Source organism: Schistocerca americana, chromosome 7 (genome assembly GCF_021461395.2).
Source record: "Schistocerca americana isolate TAMUIC-IGC-003095 chromosome 7, iqSchAmer2.1, whole genome shotgun sequence".
In the NCBI taxonomy this organism is placed as follows: Eukaryota; Metazoa; Arthropoda; class Insecta; order Orthoptera; family Acrididae; genus Schistocerca; species Schistocerca americana.
Window position 1 is genome coordinate 43963307 of NC_060125.1, and position 20181 is coordinate 43983487.

The 20181-nt window shown below is 48.6% G+C and overlaps 40 non-coding genes across 40 annotated transcripts; all 40 read left to right on the forward strand.

Annotated features, from left to right (window-relative positions):
- The first annotated feature begins 372 nt into the window (after window positions 1-372).
- Trnak-cuu lies at window positions 373-445 on the forward strand. The gene has a single exon. It is a non-coding gene; the product is annotated as a tRNA-Lys (tRNA).
- Window positions 446-782: 337 nt separating this feature from the next.
- Window positions 783-854, forward strand: Trnat-agu. Its single transcript has one exon. It is a non-coding gene; the product is annotated as a tRNA-Thr (tRNA).
- Window positions 855-1357: 503 nt separating this feature from the next.
- Trnar-ucg lies at window positions 1358-1430 on the forward strand. Its single transcript has one exon. It is a non-coding gene; the product is annotated as a tRNA-Arg (tRNA).
- A 452-nt stretch (window positions 1431-1882) lies between these two features.
- Trnak-cuu lies at window positions 1883-1955 on the forward strand. Its single transcript has one exon. It is a non-coding gene; the product is annotated as a tRNA-Lys (tRNA).
- A 337-nt stretch (window positions 1956-2292) lies between these two features.
- Window positions 2293-2364, forward strand: Trnat-agu. The gene has a single exon. It is a non-coding gene; the product is annotated as a tRNA-Thr (tRNA).
- Window positions 2365-2861: 497 nt separating this feature from the next.
- On the forward strand, window positions 2862-2934 carry Trnar-ucg. Its single transcript has one exon. It is a non-coding gene; the product is annotated as a tRNA-Arg (tRNA).
- Window positions 2935-3386: 452 nt separating this feature from the next.
- On the forward strand, window positions 3387-3459 carry Trnak-cuu. The gene has a single exon. It is a non-coding gene; the product is annotated as a tRNA-Lys (tRNA).
- Window positions 3460-3796: 337 nt separating this feature from the next.
- Trnat-agu lies at window positions 3797-3868 on the forward strand. Its single transcript has one exon. It is a non-coding gene; the product is annotated as a tRNA-Thr (tRNA).
- A 497-nt stretch (window positions 3869-4365) lies between these two features.
- On the forward strand, window positions 4366-4438 carry Trnar-ucg. Its single transcript has one exon. It is a non-coding gene; the product is annotated as a tRNA-Arg (tRNA).
- A 452-nt stretch (window positions 4439-4890) lies between these two features.
- Window positions 4891-4963, forward strand: Trnak-cuu. Its single transcript has one exon. It is a non-coding gene; the product is annotated as a tRNA-Lys (tRNA).
- Window positions 4964-5300: 337 nt separating this feature from the next.
- Trnat-agu lies at window positions 5301-5372 on the forward strand. The gene has a single exon. It is a non-coding gene; the product is annotated as a tRNA-Thr (tRNA).
- A 497-nt stretch (window positions 5373-5869) lies between these two features.
- On the forward strand, window positions 5870-5942 carry Trnar-ucg. Its single transcript has one exon. It is a non-coding gene; the product is annotated as a tRNA-Arg (tRNA).
- Window positions 5943-6394: 452 nt separating this feature from the next.
- Window positions 6395-6467, forward strand: Trnak-cuu. The gene has a single exon. It is a non-coding gene; the product is annotated as a tRNA-Lys (tRNA).
- Window positions 6468-6804: 337 nt separating this feature from the next.
- Window positions 6805-6876, forward strand: Trnat-agu. The gene has a single exon. It is a non-coding gene; the product is annotated as a tRNA-Thr (tRNA).
- A 497-nt stretch (window positions 6877-7373) lies between these two features.
- On the forward strand, window positions 7374-7446 carry Trnar-ucg. Its single transcript has one exon. It is a non-coding gene; the product is annotated as a tRNA-Arg (tRNA).
- A 452-nt stretch (window positions 7447-7898) lies between these two features.
- Trnak-cuu lies at window positions 7899-7971 on the forward strand. The gene has a single exon. It is a non-coding gene; the product is annotated as a tRNA-Lys (tRNA).
- A 337-nt stretch (window positions 7972-8308) lies between these two features.
- On the forward strand, window positions 8309-8380 carry Trnat-agu. Its single transcript has one exon. It is a non-coding gene; the product is annotated as a tRNA-Thr (tRNA).
- A 497-nt stretch (window positions 8381-8877) lies between these two features.
- Trnar-ucg lies at window positions 8878-8950 on the forward strand. The gene has a single exon. It is a non-coding gene; the product is annotated as a tRNA-Arg (tRNA).
- A 452-nt stretch (window positions 8951-9402) lies between these two features.
- On the forward strand, window positions 9403-9475 carry Trnak-cuu. Its single transcript has one exon. It is a non-coding gene; the product is annotated as a tRNA-Lys (tRNA).
- Window positions 9476-9812: 337 nt separating this feature from the next.
- Window positions 9813-9884, forward strand: Trnat-agu. Its single transcript has one exon. It is a non-coding gene; the product is annotated as a tRNA-Thr (tRNA).
- A 500-nt stretch (window positions 9885-10384) lies between these two features.
- On the forward strand, window positions 10385-10457 carry Trnar-ucg. The gene has a single exon. It is a non-coding gene; the product is annotated as a tRNA-Arg (tRNA).
- A 452-nt stretch (window positions 10458-10909) lies between these two features.
- Window positions 10910-10982, forward strand: Trnak-cuu. The gene has a single exon. It is a non-coding gene; the product is annotated as a tRNA-Lys (tRNA).
- A 337-nt stretch (window positions 10983-11319) lies between these two features.
- On the forward strand, window positions 11320-11391 carry Trnaa-agc. Its single transcript has one exon. It is a non-coding gene; the product is annotated as a tRNA-Ala (tRNA).
- A 500-nt stretch (window positions 11392-11891) lies between these two features.
- Trnar-ucg lies at window positions 11892-11964 on the forward strand. Its single transcript has one exon. It is a non-coding gene; the product is annotated as a tRNA-Arg (tRNA).
- Window positions 11965-12416: 452 nt separating this feature from the next.
- Trnak-cuu lies at window positions 12417-12489 on the forward strand. The gene has a single exon. It is a non-coding gene; the product is annotated as a tRNA-Lys (tRNA).
- A 337-nt stretch (window positions 12490-12826) lies between these two features.
- Trnat-agu lies at window positions 12827-12898 on the forward strand. Its single transcript has one exon. It is a non-coding gene; the product is annotated as a tRNA-Thr (tRNA).
- Window positions 12899-13395: 497 nt separating this feature from the next.
- Window positions 13396-13468, forward strand: Trnar-ucg. Its single transcript has one exon. It is a non-coding gene; the product is annotated as a tRNA-Arg (tRNA).
- Window positions 13469-13920: 452 nt separating this feature from the next.
- Window positions 13921-13993, forward strand: Trnak-cuu. The gene has a single exon. It is a non-coding gene; the product is annotated as a tRNA-Lys (tRNA).
- A 337-nt stretch (window positions 13994-14330) lies between these two features.
- Window positions 14331-14402, forward strand: Trnat-agu. Its single transcript has one exon. It is a non-coding gene; the product is annotated as a tRNA-Thr (tRNA).
- A 500-nt stretch (window positions 14403-14902) lies between these two features.
- Trnar-ucg lies at window positions 14903-14975 on the forward strand. The gene has a single exon. It is a non-coding gene; the product is annotated as a tRNA-Arg (tRNA).
- A 452-nt stretch (window positions 14976-15427) lies between these two features.
- Window positions 15428-15500, forward strand: Trnak-cuu. The gene has a single exon. It is a non-coding gene; the product is annotated as a tRNA-Lys (tRNA).
- A 337-nt stretch (window positions 15501-15837) lies between these two features.
- Trnat-agu lies at window positions 15838-15909 on the forward strand. Its single transcript has one exon. It is a non-coding gene; the product is annotated as a tRNA-Thr (tRNA).
- A 500-nt stretch (window positions 15910-16409) lies between these two features.
- Window positions 16410-16482, forward strand: Trnar-ucg. The gene has a single exon. It is a non-coding gene; the product is annotated as a tRNA-Arg (tRNA).
- A 452-nt stretch (window positions 16483-16934) lies between these two features.
- Window positions 16935-17007, forward strand: Trnak-cuu. Its single transcript has one exon. It is a non-coding gene; the product is annotated as a tRNA-Lys (tRNA).
- Window positions 17008-17344: 337 nt separating this feature from the next.
- On the forward strand, window positions 17345-17416 carry Trnat-agu. The gene has a single exon. It is a non-coding gene; the product is annotated as a tRNA-Thr (tRNA).
- Window positions 17417-17913: 497 nt separating this feature from the next.
- Trnar-ucg lies at window positions 17914-17986 on the forward strand. The gene has a single exon. It is a non-coding gene; the product is annotated as a tRNA-Arg (tRNA).
- Window positions 17987-18438: 452 nt separating this feature from the next.
- Trnak-cuu lies at window positions 18439-18511 on the forward strand. Its single transcript has one exon. It is a non-coding gene; the product is annotated as a tRNA-Lys (tRNA).
- A 337-nt stretch (window positions 18512-18848) lies between these two features.
- On the forward strand, window positions 18849-18920 carry Trnat-agu. The gene has a single exon. It is a non-coding gene; the product is annotated as a tRNA-Thr (tRNA).
- Window positions 18921-19417: 497 nt separating this feature from the next.
- On the forward strand, window positions 19418-19490 carry Trnar-ucg. The gene has a single exon. It is a non-coding gene; the product is annotated as a tRNA-Arg (tRNA).
- A 452-nt stretch (window positions 19491-19942) lies between these two features.
- Trnak-cuu lies at window positions 19943-20015 on the forward strand. The gene has a single exon. It is a non-coding gene; the product is annotated as a tRNA-Lys (tRNA).
- Window positions 20016-20181: the final 166 nt, after the last annotated feature.

Below are 20181 nucleotides of genomic sequence, written 5' to 3' on the forward strand. Positions count from 1 at the left end.
GTCCATTTCCTGCTTGGAGATGCACTTGAGCTTGATACACACACAGCCAGAACGGTGTTATCTAGCGAAATGGTCGGCTGAGTGCCGTCACCGCGAGTTTTGGCTGGCATTTGCGCATCTAAGACAGCGTCGGAAAGTAACCCGTTCGGCTTCTGAGTCAAATCAAATATGTGTGTTAATTTTGACACCACTAGCGCTGCAGGTTTTCATGCAATTCCTGTACCTCTCAGAAATGATTATGAAATAAAACTGAAGTACGTGACGTGTGTGACGCTAGGAAAACATTAGGCAGCATGGAGAGATTCTGTATGGGACCACCCCACCGAAACGAGAACTGTGTGTCGTGCGACCCGACACGTAGTCACCGACGCAGCCCGGCTAGCTCAGTCGGTAGAGCATGAGACTCTTAATCTCAGGGTCGTGGGTTCGAGCCCCACGCTGGGCGGAACGTAATTTTGTTCCGCTGCAGATGTAAATTACCGTTTCTCTGATCAATGTGACGTAATGGAAATAGCAACTTAAAACTTTGCCTACGTCTCCATCAGTCGCAAGGAAGTGTATCTGAAGGTGAAGGTGATTTCGTAGACATGTGTCAAAGACATGTTCTGAAATGTAAGTGGTGTTGGTTGGAGAGCACATCGGTTACGTGTGAGATGTGTAGCCAAGCAGTAATGGTGCGCCATAGCTGCAAATATTAGTCGGTAATATGAAGTGTTGTCAGCTTAAGCCTGATGATCCAGACGAGCGTAAGCACGAAGTACGCAAAACTACCGCTAGGCCGCGCCTCTTTAGCTCAGTGGCAGAGCACTGGTCTAGTAAACCAGGGGTCGTGAGTTCGATCCTCACAGGAGGCAAACGAATTTTCGAAATCAGTTGCGCGTCGTGGCCGTATAGCAAGCAGTGTCTGGAACGACGAACAATTAGCAACAGGTGTTTTATTTAGAATTACTCTCAGATGTGATTGAGGCGAATGTCGCAGATAAAGCATTTTCCAAAGCGGTACAGCGTAGGGTGGGAGGCGGCAGTCTGAATTATATTTTTTACATGTGTTTTTCAAATATCACAGAGCCTCTCGCGAGCGTCGTCGTCGTCGTCGTCGTCGACGCCGCCGCTTCTGCAGAAGTAGCAAATCGCCATCGTAGCAAATGCGGCGAGGGACGCCCTGCCTTCGATTTCGAATGCACAAAGTGTGTGGTCTTGATTCCCAATCTCTACTTGGTCGGTCTCGTAAAGGCTTGCATGTAACGAATGGGTGGGAAGCAGCAAGAGGCAGCGGCTGTGTAGAACGAAAACACAATTCCTCAGCGGTATGAGCGTTTCGAGATGACACGAATGTAAGGAATACTTGGCGGCCAGTGACCGTGTGGCCTAATGGATAAGGCGTCGGACTTCGGATCCGAAGATTGCAGGTTCGAATCCTGTCACGGTCGTGTTTTTCCAATTCTGCAAAAGAAACACACCGTTTTAGTGTAGCTATTGAGCAGTACGAAATCGTCTGAATGTTGCTGTTGTCCATTTCCTGCTTGGAGATGCACTTGAGCTTGATACACACACAGCCAGAACGGTGTTATCTAGCGAAATGGTCGGCTGAGTGCCGTCACCGCGAGTTTTGGCTGGCATTTGCGCATCTAAGACAGCGTCGGAAAGTAACCCGTTCGGCTTCTGAGTCAAATCAAATATGTGTGTTAATTTTGACACCACTAGCGCTGCAGGTCTTCATGCAATTCCTGTACCTCTCAGAAATGATTATGAAATAAAACTGAAGTACGTGACGTGTGTGACGCTAGGAAAACATTAGGCAGCATGGAGAGATTCTGTATGGGACCACCCCACCGAAACGAGAACTGTGTGTCGTGCGACCCGACACGTAGTCACCGACGCAGCCCGGCTAGCTCAGTCGGTAGAGCATGAGACTCTTAATCTCAGGGTCGTGGGTTCGAGCCCCACGCTGGGCGGAACGTAATTTTGTTCCGCTGCAGATGTAAATTACCGTTTCTCTGATCAATGTGACGTAATGGAAATAGCAACTTAAAACTTTGCCTACGTCTCCATCAGTCGCAAGGAAGTGTATCTGAAGGTGAAGGTGATTTCGTAGACATGTGTCAAAGACATGTTCTGAAATGTAAGTGGTGTTGGTTGGAGAGCACATCGGTTACGTGTGAGATGTGTAGCCAAGCAGTAATGGTGCGCCATAGCTGCAAATATTAGTCGGTAATATGAAGTGTTGTCAGCTTAAGCCTGATGATCCAGACGAGCGTAAGCACGAAGTACGCAAAACTACCGCTAGGCCGCGCCTCTTTAGCTCAGTGGCAGAGCACTGGTCTAGTAAACCAGGGGTCGTGAGTTCGATCCTCACAGGAGGCAAACGAATTTTCGAAATCAGTTGCGCGTCGTGGCCGTATAGCAAGCAGTGTCTGGAACGACGAACAATTAGCAACAGGTGTTTTATTTAGAATTACTCTCAGATGTGATTGAGGCGAATGTCGCAGATAAAGCATTTTCCAAAGCGGTACAGCGTAGGGTGGGAGGCGGCAGTCTGAATTATATCTTTTACATGTGTTTTTCAAATATCACAGAGCCTCTCGCGAGCGTCGTCGTCGTCGTCGACGCCGCCGCTTCTGCAGAAGTAGCAAATCGCCATCGTAGCAAATGCGGCGAGGGACGCCCTGCCTTCGATTTCGAATGCACAAAGTGTGTGGTCTTGATTCCCAATCTCTACTTGGTCGGTCTCGTAAAGGCTTGCATGTAACGAATGGGTGGGAAGCAGCAAGAGGCAGCGGCTGTGTAGAACGAAAACACAATTCCTCAGCGGTATGAGCGTTTCGAGATGACACGAATGTAAGGAATACTTGGCGGCCAGTGACCGTGTGGCCTAATGGATAAGGCGTCGGACTTCGGATCCGAAGATTGCAGGTTCGAATCCTGTCACGGTCGTGTTTTTCCAATTCTGCAAAAGAAACACACCGTTTTAGTGTAGCTATTGAGCAGTACGAAATCGTCTGAATGTTGCTGTTGTCCATTTCCTGCTTGGAGATGCACTTGAGCTTGATACACACACAGCCAGAACGGTGTTATCTAGCGAAATGGTCGGCTGAGTGCCGTCACCGCGAGTTTTGGCTGGCATTTGCGCATCTAAGACAGCGTCGGAAAGTAACCCGTTCAGCTTCTGAGTCAAATCAAATATGTGTGTTAATTTTGACACCACTAGCGCTGCAGGTTTTCATGCAATTCCTGTACCTCTCAGAAATGATTATGAAATAAAACTGAAGTACGTGACGTGTGTGACGCTAGGAAAACATTAGGCAGCATGGAGAGATTCTGTATGGGACCACCCCACCGAAACGAGAACTGTGTGTCGTGCGACCCGACACGTAGTCACCGACGCAGCCCGGCTAGCTCAGTCGGTAGAGCATGAGACTCTTAATCTCAGGGTCGTGGGTTCGAGCCCCACGCTGGGCGGAACGTAATTTTGTTCCGCTGCAGATGTAAATTACCGTTTCTCTGATCAATGTGACGTAATGGAAATAGCAACTTAAAACTTTGCCTACGTCTCCATCAGTCGCAAGGAAGTGTATCTGAAGGTGAAGGTGATTTCGTAGACATGTGTCAAAGACATGTTCTGAAATGTAAGTGGTGTTGGTTGGAGAGCACATCGGTTACGTGTGAGATGTGTAGCCAAGCAGTAATGGTGCGCCATAGCTGCAAATATTAGTCGGTAATATGAAGTGTTGTCAGCTTAAGCCTGATGATCCAGACGAGCGTAAGCACGAAGTACGCAAAACTACCGCTAGGCCGCGCCTCTTTAGCTCAGTGGCAGAGCACTGGTCTAGTAAACCAGGGGTCGTGAGTTCGATCCTCACAGGAGGCAAACGAATTTTCGAAATCAGTTGCGCGTCGTGGCCGTATAGCAAGCAGTGTCTGGAACGACGAACAATTAGCAACAGGTGTTTTATTTAGAATTACTCTCAGATGTGATTGAGGCGAATGTCGCAGATAAAGCATTTTCCAAAGCGGTACGGCGTAGGGTGGGAGGCGGCAGTCTGAATTATATTTTTTACATGTGTTTTTCAAATATCACAGAGCCTCTCGCGAGCGTCGTCGTCGTCGTCGACGCCGCCGCTTCTGCAGAAGTAGCAAATCGCCATCGTAGCAAATGCGGCGAGGGACGCCCTGCCTTCGATTTCGAATGCACAAAGTGTGTGGTCTTGATTCCCAATCTCTACTTGGTCGGTCTCGTAAAGGCTTGCATGTAACGAATGGGTGGGAAGCAGCAAGAGGCAGCGGCTGTGTAGAACGAAAACACAATTCCTCAGCGGTATGAGCGTTTCGAGATGACACGAATGTAAGGAATACTTGGCGGCCAGTGACCGTGTGGCCTAATGGATAAGGCGTCGGACTTCGGATCCGAAGATTGCAGGTTCGAATCCTGTCACGGTCGTGTTTTTCCAATTCTGCAAAAGAAACACACCGTTTTAGTGTAGCTATTGAGCAGTACGAAATCGTCTGAATGTTGCTGTTGTCCATTTCCTGCTTGGAGATGCACTTGAGCTTGATACACACACAGCCAGAACGGTGTTATCTAGCGAAATGGTCGGCTGAGTGCCGTCACCGCGAGTTTTGGCTGGCATTTGCGCATCTAAGACAGCGTCGGAAAGTAACCCGTTCGGCTTCTGAGTCAAATCAAATATGTGTGTTAATTTTGACACCACTAGCGCTGCAGGTTTTCATGCAATTCCTGTACCTCTCAGAAATGATTATGAAATAAAACTGAAGTACGTGACGTGTGTGACGCTAGGAAAACATTAGGCAGCATGGAGAGATTCTGTATGGGACCACCCCACCGAAACGAGAACTGTGTGTCGTGCGACCCGACACGTAGTCACCGACGCAGCCCGGCTAGCTCAGTCGGTAGAGCATGAGACTCTTAATCTCAGGGTCGTGGGTTCGAGCCCCACGCTGGGCGGAACGTAATTTTGTTCCGCTGCAGATGTAAATTACCGTTTCTCTGATCAATGTGACGTAATGGAAATAGCAACTTAAAACTTTGCCTACGTCTCCATCAGTCGCAAGGAAGTGTATCTGAAGGTGAAGGTGATTTCGTAGACATGTGTCAAAGACATGTTCTGAAATGTAAGTGGTGTTGGTTGGAGAGCACATCGGTTACGTGTGAGATGTGTAGCCAAGCAGTAATGGTGCGCCATAGCTGCAAATATTAGTCGGTAATATGAAGTGTTGTCAGCTTAAGCCTGATGATCCAGACGAGCGTAAGCACGAAGTACGCAAAACTACCGCTAGGCCGCGCCTCTTTAGCTCAGTGGCAGAGCACTGGTCTAGTAAACCAGGGGTCGTGAGTTCGATCCTCACAGGAGGCAAACGAATTTTCGAAATCAGTTGCGCGTCGTGGCCGTATAGCAAGCAGTGTCTGGAACGACGAACAATTAGCAACAGGTGTTTTATTTAGAATTACTCTCAGATGTGATTGAGGCGAATGTCGCAGATAAAGCATTTTCCAAAGCGGTACAGCGTAGGGTGGGAGGCGGCAGTCTGAATTATATTTTTTACATGTGTTTTTCAAATATCACAGAGCCTCTCGCGAGCGTCGTCGTCGTCGTCGACGCCGCCGCTTCTGCAGAAGTAGCAAATCGCCATCGTAGCAAATGCGGCGAGGGACGCCCTGCCTTCGATTTCGAATGCACAAAGTGTGTGGTCTTGATTCCCAATCTCTACTTGGTCGGTCTCGTAAAGGCTTGCATGTAACGAATGGGTGGGAAGCAGCAAGAGGCAGCGGCTGTGTAGAACGAAAACACAATTCCTCAGCGGTATGAGCGTTTCGAGATGACACGAATGTAAGGAATACTTGGCGGCCAGTGACCGTGTGGCCTAATGGATAAGGCGTCGGACTTCGGATCCGAAGATTGCAGGTTCGAATCCTGTCACGGTCGTGTTTTTCCAATTCTGCAAAAGAAACACACCGTTTTAGTGTAGCTATTGAGCAGTACGAAATCGTCTGAATGTTGCTGTTGTCCATTTCCTGCTTGGAGATGCACTTGAGCTTGATACACACACAGCCAGAACGGTGTTATCTAGCGAAATGGTCGGCTGAGTGCCGTCACCGCGAGTTTTGGCTGGCATTTGCGCATCTAAGACAGCGTCGGAAAGTAACCCGTTCGGCTTCTGAGTCAAATCAAATATGTGTGTTAATTTTGACACCACTAGCGCTGCAGGTCTTCATGCAATTCCTGTACCTCTCAGAAATGATTATGAAATAAAACTGAAGTACGTGACGTGTGTGACGCTAGGAAAACATTAGGCAGCATGGAGAGATTCTGTATGGGACCACCCCACCGAAACGAGAACTGTGTGTCGTGCGACCCGACACGTAGTCACCGACGCAGCCCGGCTAGCTCAGTCGGTAGAGCATGAGACTCTTAATCTCAGGGTCGTGGGTTCGAGCCCCACGCTGGGCGGAACGTAATTTTGTTCCGCTGCAGATGTAAATTACCGTTTCTCTGATCAATGTGACGTAATGGAAATAGCAACTTAAAACTTTGCCTACGTCTCCATCAGTCGCAAGGAAGTGTATCTGAAGGTGAAGGTGATTTCGTAGACATGTGTCAAAGACATGTTCTGAAATGTAAGTGGTGTTGGTTGGAGAGCACATCGGTTACGTGTGAGATGTGTAGCCAAGCAGTAATGGTGCGCCATAGCTGCAAATATTAGTCGGTAATATGAAGTGTTGTCAGCTTAAGCCTGATGATCCAGACGAGCGTAAGCACGAAGTACGCAAAACTACCGCTAGGCCGCGCCTCTTTAGCTCAGTGGCAGAGCACTGGTCTAGTAAACCAGGGGTCGTGAGTTCGATCCTCACAGGAGGCAAACGAATTTTCGAAATCAGTTGCGCGTCGTGGCCGTATAGCAAGCAGTGTCTGGAACGACGAACAATTAGCAACAGGTGTTTTATTTAGAATTACTCTCAGATGTGATTGAGGCGAATGTCGCAGATAAAGCATTTTCCAAAGCGGTACAGCGTAGGGTGGGAGGCGGCAGTCTGAATTATATCTTTTACATGTGTTTTTCAAATATCACAGAGCCTCTCGCGAGCGTCGTCGTCGTCGTCGACGCCGCCGCTTCTGCAGAAGTAGCAAATCGCCATCGTAGCAAATGCGGCGAGGGACGCCCTGCCTTCGATTTCGAATGCACAAAGTGTGTGGTCTTGATTCCCAATCTCTACTTGGTCGGTCTCGTAAAGGCTTGCATGTAACGAATGGGTGGGAAGCAGCAAGAGGCAGCGGCTGTGTAGAACGAAAACACAATTCCTCAGCGGTATGAGCGTTTCGAGATGACACGAATGTAAGGAATACTTGGCGGCCAGTGACCGTGTGGCCTAATGGATAAGGCGTCGGACTTCGGATCCGAAGATTGCAGGTTCGAATCCTGTCACGGTCGTGTTTTTCCAATTCTGCAAAAGAAACACACCGTTTTAGTGTAGCTATTGAGCAGTACGAAATCGTCTGAATGTTGCTGTTGTCCATTTCCTGCTTGGAGATGCACTTGAGCTTGATACACACACAGCCAGAACGGTGTTATCTAGCGAAATGGTCGGCTGAGTGCCGTCACCGCGAGTTTTGGCTGGCATTTGCGCATCTAAGACAGCGTCGGAAAGTAACCCGTTCAGCTTCTGAGTCAAATCAAATATGTGTGTTAATTTTGACACCACTAGCGCTGCAGGTTTTCATGCAATTCCTGTACCTCTCAGAAATGATTATGAAATAAAACTGAAGTACGTGACGTGTGTGACGCTAGGAAAACATTAGGCAGCATGGAGAGATTCTGTATGGGACCACCCCACCGAAACGAGAACTGTGTGTCGTGCGACCCGACACGTAGTCACCGACGCAGCCCGGCTAGCTCAGTCGGTAGAGCATGAGACTCTTAATCTCAGGGTCGTGGGTTCGAGCCCCACGCTGGGCGGAACGTAATTTTGTTCCGCTGCAGATGTAAATTACCGTTTCTCTGATCAATGTGACGTAATGGAAATAGCAACTTAAAACTTTGCCTACGTCTCCATCAGTCGCAAGGAAGTGTATCTGAAGGTGAAGGTGATTTCGTAGACATGTGTCAAAGACATGTTCTGAAATGTAAGTGGTGTTGGTTGGAGAGCACATCGGTTACGTGTGAGATGTGTAGCCAAGCAGTAATGGTGCGCCATAGCTGCAAATATTAGTCGGTAATATGAAGTGTTGTCAGCTTAAGCCTGATGATCCAGACGAGCGTAAGCACGAAGTACGCAAAACTACCGCTAGGCCGCGCCTCTTTAGCTCAGTGGCAGAGCACTGGTCTAGTAAACCAGGGGTCGTGAGTTCGATCCTCACAGGAGGCAAACGAATTTTCGAAATCAGTTGCGCGTCGTGGCCGTATAGCAAGCAGTGTCTGGAACGACGAACAATTAGCAACAGGTGTTTTATTTAGAATTACTCTCAGATGTGATTGAGGCGAATGTCGCAGATAAAGCATTTTCCAAAGCGGTACGGCGTAGGGTGGGAGGCGGCAGTCTGAATTATATTTTTTACATGTGTTTTTCAAATATCACAGAGCCTCTCGCGAGCGTCGTCGTCGTCGTCGACGCCGCCGCTTCTGCAGAAGTAGCAAATCGCCATCGTAGCAAATGCGGCGAGGGACGCCCTGCCTTCGATTTCGAATGCACAAAGTGTGTGGTCTTGATTCCCAATCTCTACTTGGTCGGTCTCGTAAAGGCTTGCATGTAACGAATGGGTGGGAAGCAGCAAGAGGCAGCGGCTGTGTAGAACGAAAACACAATTCCTCAGCGGTATGAGCGTTTCGAGATGACACGAATGTAAGGAATACTTGGCGGCCAGTGACCGTGTGGCCTAATGGATAAGGCGTCGGACTTCGGATCCGAAGATTGCAGGTTCGAATCCTGTCACGGTCGTGTTTTTCCAATTCTGCAAAAGAAACACACCGTTTTAGTGTAGCTATTGAGCAGTACGAAATCGTCTGAATGTTGCTGTTGTCCATTTCCTGCTTGGAGATGCACTTGAGCTTGATACACACACAGCCAGAACGGTGTTATCTAGCGAAATGGTCGGCTGAGTGCCGTCACCGCGAGTTTTGGCTGGCATTTGCGCATCTAAGACAGCGTCGGAAAGTAACCCGTTCGGCTTCTGAGTCAAATCAAATATGTGTGTTAATTTTGACACCACTAGCGCTGCAGGTTTTCATGCAATTCCTGTACCTCTCAGAAATGATTATGAAATAAAACTGAAGTACGTGACGTGTGTGACGCTAGGAAAACATTAGGCAGCATGGAGAGATTCTGTATGGGACCACCCCACCGAAACGAGAACTGTGTGTCGTGCGACCCGACACGTAGTCACCGACGCAGCCCGGCTAGCTCAGTCGGTAGAGCATGAGACTCTTAATCTCAGGGTCGTGGGTTCGAGCCCCACGCTGGGCGGAACGTAATTTTGTTCCGCTGCAGATGTAAATTACCGTTTCTCTGATCAATGTGACGTAATGGAAATAGCAACTTAAAACTTTGCCTACGTCTCCATCAGTCGCAAGGAAGTGTATCTGAAGGTGAAGGTGATTTCGTAGACATGTGTCAAAGACATGTTCTGAAATGTAAGTGGTGTTGGTTGGAGAGCACATCGGTTACGTGTGAGATGTGTAGCCAAGCAGTAATGGTGCGCCATAGCTGCAAATATTAGTCGGTAATATGAAGTGTTGTCAGCTTAAGCCTGATGATCCAGACGAGCGTAAGCACGAAGTACGCAAAACTACCGCTAGGCCGCGCCTCTTTAGCTCAGTGGCAGAGCACTGGTCTAGTAAACCAGGGGTCGTGAGTTCGATCCTCACAGGAGGCAAACGAATTTTCGAAATCAGTTGCGCGTCGTGGCCGTATAGCAAGCAGTGTCTGGAACGACGAACAATTAGCAACAGGTGTTTTATTTAGAATTACTCTCAGATGTGATTGAGGCGAATGTCGCAGATAAAGCATTTTCCAAAGCGGTACAGCGTAGGGTGGGAGGCGGCAGTCTGAATTATATTTTTTACATGTGTTTTTCAAATATCACAGAGCCTCTCGCGAGCGTCGTCGTCGTCGTCGTCGACGCCGCCGCTTCTGCAGAAGTAGCAAATCGCCATCGTAGCAAATGCGGCGAGGGACGCCCTGCCTTCGATTTCGAATGCACAAAGTGTGTGGTCTTGATTCCCAATCTCTACTTGGTCGGTCTCGTAAAGGCTTGCATGTAACGAATGGGTGGGAAGCAGCAAGAGGCAGCGGCTGTGTAGAACGAAAACACGATTCCTCAGCGGTATGAGCGTTTTGAGATGACACGAATGTAAGGAATACTTGGCGGCCAGTGACCGTGTGGCCTAATGGATAAGGCGTCGGACTTCGGATCCGAAGATTGCAGGTTCGAATCCTGTCACGGTCGTGTTTTTCCAATTCTGCAAAAGAAACACACCGTTTTAGTGTAGCTATTGAGCAGTACGAAATCGTCTGAATGTTGCTGTTGTCCATTTCCTGCTTGGAGATGCACTTGAGCTTGATACACACACAGCCAGAACGGTGTTATCTAGCGAAATGGTCGGCTGAGTGCCGTCACCGCGAGTTTTGGCTGGCATTTGCGCATCTAAGACAGCGTCGGAAAGTAACCCGTTCGGCTTCTGAGTCAAATCAAATATGTGTGTTAATTTTGACACCACTAGCGCTGCAGGTTTTCATGCAATTCCTGTACCTCTCAGAAATGATTATGAAATAAAACTGAAGTACGTGACGTGTGTGACGCTAGGAAAACATTAGGCAGCATGGAGAGATTCTGTATGGGACCACCCCACCGAAACGAGAACTGTGTGTCGTGCGACCCGACACGTAGTCACCGACGCAGCCCGGCTAGCTCTGTCGGTAGAGCATGAGACTCTTAATCTCAGGGTCGTGGGTTCGAGCGCCACGCTGGGCGGAACGTAATTTTGTTCCGCTGCAGATGTAAATTACCGTTTCTCTGATCAATGTGACGTAATGGAAATAGCAACTTAAAACTTTGCCTACGTCTCCATCAGTCGCAAGGAAGTGTATCTGAAGGTGAAGGTGATTTCGTAGACATGTGTCAAAGACATGTTCTGAAATGTAAGTGGTGTTGGTTGGAGAGCACATCGGTTACGTGTGAGATGTGTAGCCAAGCAGTAATGGTGCGCCATAGCTGCAAATATTAGTCGGCAATATGAAGTGTTGTCAGCTTAAGCCTGATGATCCAGACGAGCGTAAGCACGAAGTACGCAAAACTACCGCTAGGCCGCGCCTCTTTAGCTCAGTGGCAGAGCACTGGTCTAGCAAACCAGGGGTCGTGAGTTCGATCCTCACAGGAGGCAAACGAATTTTCGAAATCAGTTGCGCGTCGTGGCCGTATAGCAAGCAGTGTCTGGAACGACGAACAATTAGCAACAGGTGTTTTATTTAGAATTACTCTCAGATGTGATTGAGGCGAATGTCGCAGATAAAGCATTTTCCAAAGCGGTACAGCGTAGGGTGGGAGGCGGCAGTCTGAATTATATTTTTTACATGTGTTTTTCAAATATCACAGAGCCTCTCGCGAGCGTCGTCGTCGTCGTCGTCGACGCCGCCGCTTCTGCAGAAGTAGCAAATCGCCATCGTAGCAAATGCGGCGAGGGACGCCCTGCCTTCGATTTCGAATGCACAAAGTGTGTGGTCTTGATTCCCAATCTCTACTTGGTCGGTCTCGTAAAGGCTTGCATGTAACGAATGGGTGGGAAGCAGCAAGAGGCAGCGGCTGTGTAGAACGAAAACACAATTCCTCAGCGGTATGAGCGTTTCGAGATGACACGAATGTAAGGAATACTTGGCGGCCAGTGACCGTGTGGCCTAATGGATAAGGCGTCGGACTTCGGATCCGAAGATTGCAGGTTCGAATCCTGTCACGGTCGTGTTTTTCCAATTCTGCAAAAGAAACACACCGTTTTAGTGTAGCTATTGAGCAGTACGAAATCGTCTGAATGTTGCTGTTGTCCATTTCCTGCTTGGAGATGCACTTGAGCTTGATACACACACAGCCAGAACGGTGTTATCTAGCGAAATGGTCGGCTGAGTGCCGTCACCGCGAGTTTTGGCTGGCATTTGCGCATCTAAGACAGCGTCGGAAAGTAACCCGTTCGGCTTCTGAGTCAAATCAAATATGTGTGTTAATTTTGACACCACTAGCGCTGCAGGTTTTCATGCAATTCCTGTACCTCTCAGAAATGATTATGAAATAAAACTGAAGTACGTGACGTGTGTGACGCTAGGAAAACATTAGGCAGCATGGAGAGATTCTGTATGGGACCACCCCACCGAAACGAGAACTGTGTGTCGTGCGACCCGACACGTAGTCACCGACGCAGCCCGGCTAGCTCAGTCGGTAGAGCATGAGACTCTTAATCTCAGGGTCGTGGGTTCGAGCCCCACGCTGGGCGGAACGTAATTTTGTTCCGCTGCAGATGTAAATTACCGTTTCTCTGATCAATGTGACGTAATGGAAATAGCAACTTAAAACTTTGCCTACGTCTCCATCAGTCGCAAGGAAGTGTATCTGAAGGTGAAGGTGATTTCGTAGACATGTGTCAAAGACATGTTCTGAAATGTAAGTGGTGTTGGTTGGAGAGCACATCGGTTACGTGTGAGATGTGTAGCCAAGCAGTAATGGTGCGCCATAGCTGCAAATATTAGTCGGTAATATGAAGTGTTGTCAGCTTAAGCCTGATGATCCAGACGAGCGTAAGCACGAAGTACGCAAAACTACCGCTAGGCCGCGCCTCTTTAGCTCAGTGGCAGAGCACTGGTCTAGTAAACCAGGGGTCGTGAGTTCGATCCTCACAGGAGGCAAACGAATTTTCGAAATCAGTTGCGCGTCGTGGCCGTATAGCAAGCAGTGTCAGGAACGACGAACAATTAGCAACAGGTGTTTTATTTAGAATTACTCTCAGATGTGATTGAGGCGAATGTCGCAGATAAAGCATTTTCCAAAGCGGTACAGCGTAGGGTGGGAGGCGGCAGTCTGAATTATATTTTTTACATGTGTTTTTCAAAAATCACAGAGCCTCTCGCGAGCGTCGTCGTCGTCGTCGACGCCGCCGCTTCTGCAGAAGTAGCAAATCGCCATCGTAGCAAATGCGGCGAGGGACGCCCTGCCTTCGATTTCGAATGCACAAAGTGTGTGGTCTTGATTCCCAATCTCTACTTGGTCGGTCTCGTAAAGGCTTGCATGTAACGAATGGGTGGGAAGCAGCAAGAGGCAGCGGCTGTGTAGAACGAAAACACGATTCCTCAGCGGTATGAGCGTTTTGAGATGACACGAATGTAAGGAATACTTGGCGGCCAGTGACCGTGTGGCCTAATGGATAAGGCGTCGGACTTCGGATCCGAAGATTGCAGGTTCGAATCCTGTCACGGTCGTGTTTTTCCAATTCTGCAAAAGAAACACACCGTTTTAGTGTAGCTATTGAGCAGTACGAAATCGTCTGAATGTTGCTGTTGTCCATTTCCTGCTTGGAGATGCACTTGAGCTTGATACACACACAGCCAGAACGGTGTTATCTAGCGAAATGGTCGGCTGAGTGCCGTCACCGCGAGTTTTGGCTGGCATTTGCGCATCTAAGACAGCGTCGGAAAGTAACCCGTTCGGCTTCTGAGTCAAATCAAATATGTGTGTTAATTTTGACACCACTAGCGCTGCAGGTTTTCATGCAATTCCTGTACCTCTCAGAAATGATTATGAAATAAAACTGAAGTACGTGACGTGTGTGACGCTAGGAAAACATTAGGCAGCATGGAGAGATTCTGTATGGGACCACCCCACCGAAACGAGAACTGTGTGTCGTGCGACCCGACACGTAGTCACCGACGCAGCCCGGCTAGCTCTGTCGGTAGAGCATGAGACTCTTAATCTCAGGGTCGTGGGTTCGAGCGCCACGCTGGGCGGAACGTAATTTTGTTCCGCTGCAGATGTAAATTACCGTTTCTCTGATCAATGTGACGTAATGGAAATAGCAACTTAAAACTTTGCCTACGTCTCCATCAGTCGCAAGGAAGTGTATCTGAAGGTGAAGGTGATTTCGTAGACATGTGTCAAAGACATGTTCTGAAATGTAAGTGGTGTTGGTTGGAGAGCACATCGGTTACGTGTGAGATGTGTAGCCAAGCAGTAATGGTGCGCCATAGCTGCAAATATTAGTCGGCAATATGAAGTGTTGTCAGCTTAAGCCTGATGATCCAGACGAGCGTAAGCACGAAGTACGCAAAACTACCGCTAGGCCGCGCCTCTTTAGCTCAGTGGCAGAGCACTGGTCTAGTAAACCAGGGGTCGTGAGTTCGATCCTCACAGGAGGCAAACGAATTTTCGAAATCAGTTGCGCGTCGTGGCCGTATAGCAAGCAGTGTCTGGAACGACGAACAATTAGCAACAGGTGTTTTATTTAGAATTACTCTCAGATGTGATTGAGGCGAATGTCGCAGATAAAGCATTTTCCAAAGCGGTACAGCGTAGGGTGGGAGGCGGCAGTCTGAATTATATTTTTTACATGTGTTTTTCAAATATCACAGAGCCTCTCGCGAGCGTCGTCGTCGTCGTCGTCGACGCCGCCGCTTCTGCAGAAGTAGCAAATCGCCATCGTAGCAAATGCGGCGAGGGACGCCCTGCCTTCGATTTCGAATGCACAAAGTGTGTGGTCTTGATTCCCAATCTCTACTTGGTCGGTCTCGTAAAGGCTTGCATGTAACGAATGGGTGGGAAGCAGCAAGAGGCAGCGGCTGTGTAGAACGAAAACACAATTCCTCAGCGGTATGAGCGTTTCGAGATGACACGAATGTAAGGAATACTTGGCGGCCAGTGACCGTGTGGCCTAATGGATAAGGCGTCGGACTTCGGATCCGAAGATTGCAGGTTCGAATCCTGTCACGGTCGTGTTTTTCCAATTCTGCAAAAGAAACACACCGTTTTAGTGTAGCTATTGAGCAGTACGAAATCGTCTGAATGTTGCTGTTGTCCATTTCCTGCTTGGAGATGCACTTGAGCTTGATACACACACAGCCAGAACGGTGTTATCTAGCGAAATGGTCGGCTGAGTGCCGTCACCGCGAGTTTTGGCTGGCATTTGCGCATCTAAGACAGCGTCGGAAAGTAACCCGTTCGGCTTCTGAGTCAAATCAAATATGTGTGTTAATTTTGACACCACTAGCGCTGCAGGTTTTCATGCAATTCCTGTACCTCTCAGAAATGATTATGAAATAAAACTGAAGTACGTGACGTGTGTGACGCTAGGAAAACATTAGGCAGCATGGAGAGATTCTGTATGGGACCACCCCACCGAAACGAGAACTGTGTGTCGTGCGACCCGACACGTAGTCACCGACGCAGCCCGGCTAGCTCAGTCGGTAGAGCATGAGACTCTTAATCTCAGGGTCGTGGGTTCGAGCCCCACGCTGGGCGGAACGTAATTTTGTTCCGCTGCAGATGTAAATTACCGTTTCTCTGATCAATGTGACGTAATGGAAATAGCAACTTAAAACTTTGCCTACGTCTCCATCAGTCGCAAGGAAGTGTATCTGAAGGTGAAGGTGATTTCGTAGACATGTGTCAAAGACATGTTCTGAAATGTAAGTGGTGTTGGTTGGAGAGCACATCGGTTACGTGTGAGATGTGTAGCCAAGCAGTAATGGTGCGCCATAGCTGCAAATATTAGTCGGTAATATGAAGTGTTGTCAGCTTAAGCCTGATGATCCAGACGAGCGTAAGCACGAAGTACGCAAAACTACCGCTAGGCCGCGCCTCTTTAGCTCAGTGGCAGAGCACTGGTCTAGTAAACCAGGGGTCGTGAGTTCGATCCTCACAGGAGGCAAACGAATTTTCGAAATCAGTTGCGCGTCGTGGCCGTATAGCAAGCAGTGTCTGGAACGACGAACAATTAGCAACAGGTGTTTTATTTAGAATTACTCTCAGATGTGATTGAGGCGAATGTCGCAGATAAAGCATTTTCCAAAGCGGTACAGCGTAGGGTGGGAGGCGGCAGTCTGAATTATATTTTTTACATGTGTTTTTCAAATATCACAGAGCCTCTCGCGAGCGTCGTCGTCGTCGTCGTCGACGCCGCCGCTTCTGCAGAAGTAGCAAATCGCCATCGTAGCAAATGCGGCGAGGGACGCCCTGCCTTCGATTTCGAATGCACAAAGTGTGTGGTCTTGATTCCCAATCTCTACTTGGTCGGTCTCGTAAAGGCTTGCATGTAACGAATGGGTGGGAAGCAGCAAGAGGCAGCGGCTGTGTAGAACGAAAACACAATTCCTCAGCGGTATGAGCGTTTTGAGATGACACGAATGTAAGGAATACTTGGCGGCCAGTGACCGTGTGGCCTAATGGATAAGGCGTCGGACTTCGGATCCGAAGATTGCAGGTTCGAATCCTGTCACGGTCGTGTTTTTCCAATTCTGCAAAAGAAACACACCGTTTTAGTGTAGCTATTGAGCAGTACGAAATCGTCTGAATGTTGCTGTTGTCCATTTCCTGCTTGGAGATGCACTTGAGCTTGATACACACACAGCCAGAACGGTGTTATCTAGCGAAATGGTCGGCTGAGTGCCGTCACCGCGAGTTTTGGCTGGCATTTGCGCATCTAAGACAGCGTCGGAAAGTAACCCGTTCGGCTTCTGAGTCAAATCAAATATGTGTGTTAATTTTGACACCACTAGCGCTGCAGGTTTTCATGCAATTCCTGTACCTCTCAGAAATGATTATGAAATAAAACTGAAGTACGTGACGTGTGTGACGCTAGGAAAACATTAGGCAGCATGGAGAGATTCTGTATGGGACCACCCCACCGAAACGAGAACTGTGTGTCGTGCGACCCGACACGTAGTCACCGACGCAGCCCGGCTAGCTCTGTCGGTAGAGCATGAGACTCTTAATCTCAGGGTCGTGGGTTCGAGCGCCACGCTGGGCGGAACGTAATTTTGTTCCGCTGCAGATGTAAATTACCGTTTCTCTGATCAATGTGACGTAATGGAAATAGCAACTTAAAACTTTGCCTACGTCTCCATCAGTCGCAAGGAAGTGTATCTGAAGGTGAAGGTGATTTCGTAGACATGTGTCAAAGACATGTTCTGAAATGTAAGTGGTGTTGGTTGGAGAGCACATCGGTTACGTGTGAGATGTGTAGCCAAGCAGTAATGGTGCGCCATAGCTGCAAATATTAGTCGGCAATATGAAGTGTTGTCAGCTTAAGCCTGATGATCCAGACGAGCGTAAGCACGAAGTACGCAAAACTACCGCTAGGCCGCGCCTCTTTAGCTCAGTGGCAGAGCACTGGTCTAGTAAACCAGGGGTCGTGAGTTCGATCCTCACAGGAGGCAAACGAATTTTCGAAATCAGTTGCGCGTCGTGGCCGTATAGCAAGCAGTGTCTGGAACGACGAACAATTAGCAACAGGTGTTTTATTTAGAATTACTCTCAGATGTGATTGAGGCGAATGTCGCAGATAAAGCATTTTCCAAAGCGGTACAGCGTAGGGTGGGAGGCGGCAGTCTGAATTATATTTTTTACATGTGTTTTTCAAATATCACAGAGCCTCTCGCGAGCGTCGTCGTCGTCGTCGACGCCGCCGCTTCTGCAGAAGTAGCAAATCGCCATCGTAGCAAATGCGGCGAGGGACGCCCTGCCTTCGATTTCGAATGCACAAAGTGTGTGGTCTTGATTCCCAATCTCTACTTGGTCGGTCTCGTAAAGGCTTGCATGTAACGAATGGGTGGGAAGCAGCAAGAGGCAGCGGCTGTGTAGAACGAAAACACAATTCCTCAGCGGTATGAGCGTTTCGAGATGACACGAATGTAAGGAATACTTGGCGGCCAGTGACCGTGTGGCCTAATGGATAAGGCGTCGGACTTCGGATCCGAAGATTGCAGGTTCGAATCCTGTCACGGTCGTGTTTTTCCAATTCTGCAAAAGAAACACACCGTTTTAGTGTAGCTATTGAGCAGTACGAAATCGTCTGAATGTTGCTGTTGTCCATTTCCTGCTTGGAGATGCACTTGAGCTTGATACACACACAGCCAGAACGGTGTTATCTAGCGAAATGGTCGGCTGAGTGCCGTCACCGCGAGTTTTGGCTGGCATTTGCGCATCTAAGACAGCGTCGGAAAGTAACCCGTTCGGCTTCTGAGTCAAATCAAATATGTGTGTTAATTTTGACACCACTAGCGCTGCAGGTTTTCATGCAATTCCTGTACCTCTCAGAAATGATTATGAAATAAAACTGAAGTACGTGACGTGTGTGACGCTAGGAAAACATTAGGCAGCATGGAGAGATTCTGTATGGGACCACCCCACCGAAACGAGAACTGTGTGTCGTGCGACCCGACACGTAGTCACCGACGCAGCCCGGCTAGCTCAGTCGGTAGAGCATGAGACTCTTAATCTCAGGGTCGTGGGTTCGAGCCCCACGCTGGGCGGAACGTAATTTTGTTCCGCTGCAGATGTAAATTACCGTTTCTCTGATCAATGTGACGTAATGGAAATAGCAACTTAAAACTTTGCCTACGTCTCCATCAGTCGCAAGGAAGTGTATCTGAAGGTGAAGGTGATTTCGTAGACATGTGTCAAAGACATGTTCTGAAATGTAAGTGGTGTTGGTTGGAGAGCACATCGGTTACGTGTGAGATGTGTAGCCAAGCAGTAATGGTGCGCCATAGCTGCAAATATTAGTCGGTAATATGAAGTGTTGTCAGCTTAAGCCTGATGATCCAGACGAGCGTAAGCACGAAGTACGCAAAACTACCGCTAGGCCGCGCCTCTTTAGCTCAGTGGCAGAGCACTGGTCTAGTAAACCAGGGGTCGTGAGTTCGATCCTCACAGGAGGCAAACGAATTTTCGAAATCAGTTGCGCGTCGTGGCCGTATAGCAAGCAGTGTCTGGAACGACGAACAATTAGCAACAGGTGTTTTATTTAGAATTACTCTCAGATGTGATTGAGGCGAATGTCGCAGATAAAGCATTTTCCAAAGCGGTACAGCGTAGGGTGGGAGGCGGCAGTCTGAATTATATTTTTTACATGTGTTTTTCAAAAATCACAGAGCCTCTCGCGAGCGTCGTCGTCGTCGTCGACGCCGCCGCTTCTGCAGAAGTAGCAAATCGCCATCGTAGCAAATGCGGCGAGGGACGCCCTGCCTTCGATTTCGAATGCACAAAGTGTGTGGTCTTGATTCCCAATCTCTACTTGGTCGGTCTCGTAAAGGCTTGCATGTAACGAATGGGTGGGAAGCAGCAAGAGGCAGCGGCTGTGTAGAACGAAAACACAATTCCTCAGCGGTATGAGCGTTTCGAGATGACACGAATGTAAGGAATACTTGGCGGCCAGTGACCGTGTGGCCTAATGGATAAGGCGTCGGACTTCGGATCCGAAGATTGCAGGTTCGAATCCTGTCACGGTCGTGTTTTTCCAATTCTGCAAAAGAAACACACCGTTTTAGTGTAGCTATTGAGCAGTACGAAATCGTCTGAATGTTGCTGTTGTCCATTTCCTGCTTGGAGATGCACTTGAGCTTGATACACACACAGCCAGAACGGTGTTATCTAGCGAAATGGTCGGCTGAGTGCCGTCACCGCGAGTTTTGGCTGGCATTTGCGCATCTAAGACAGCGTCGGAAAGTAACCCGTTCGGCTTCTGAGTCAAATCAAATATGTGTGTTAATTTTGACACCACTAGCGCTGCAGGTTTTCATGCAATTCCTGTACCTCTCAGAAATGATTATGAAATAAAACTGAAGTACGTGACGTGTGTGACGCTAGGAAAACATTAGGCAGCATGGAGAGATTCTGTATGGGACCACCCCACCGAAACGAGAACTGTGTGTCGTGCGACCCGACACGTAGTCACCGACGCAGCCCGGCTAGCTCAGTCGGTAGAGCATGAGACTCTTAATCTCAGGGTCGTGGGTTCGAGCCCCACGCTGGGCGGAACGTAATTTTGTTCCGCTGCAGATGTAAATTACCGTTTCTCTGATCAATGTGACGTAATGGAAATAGCAACTTAAAACTTTGCCTACGTCTCCATCAGTCGCAAGGAAGTGTATCTGAAGGTGAAGGTGATTTCGTAGACATGTGTCAAAGACATGTTCTGAAA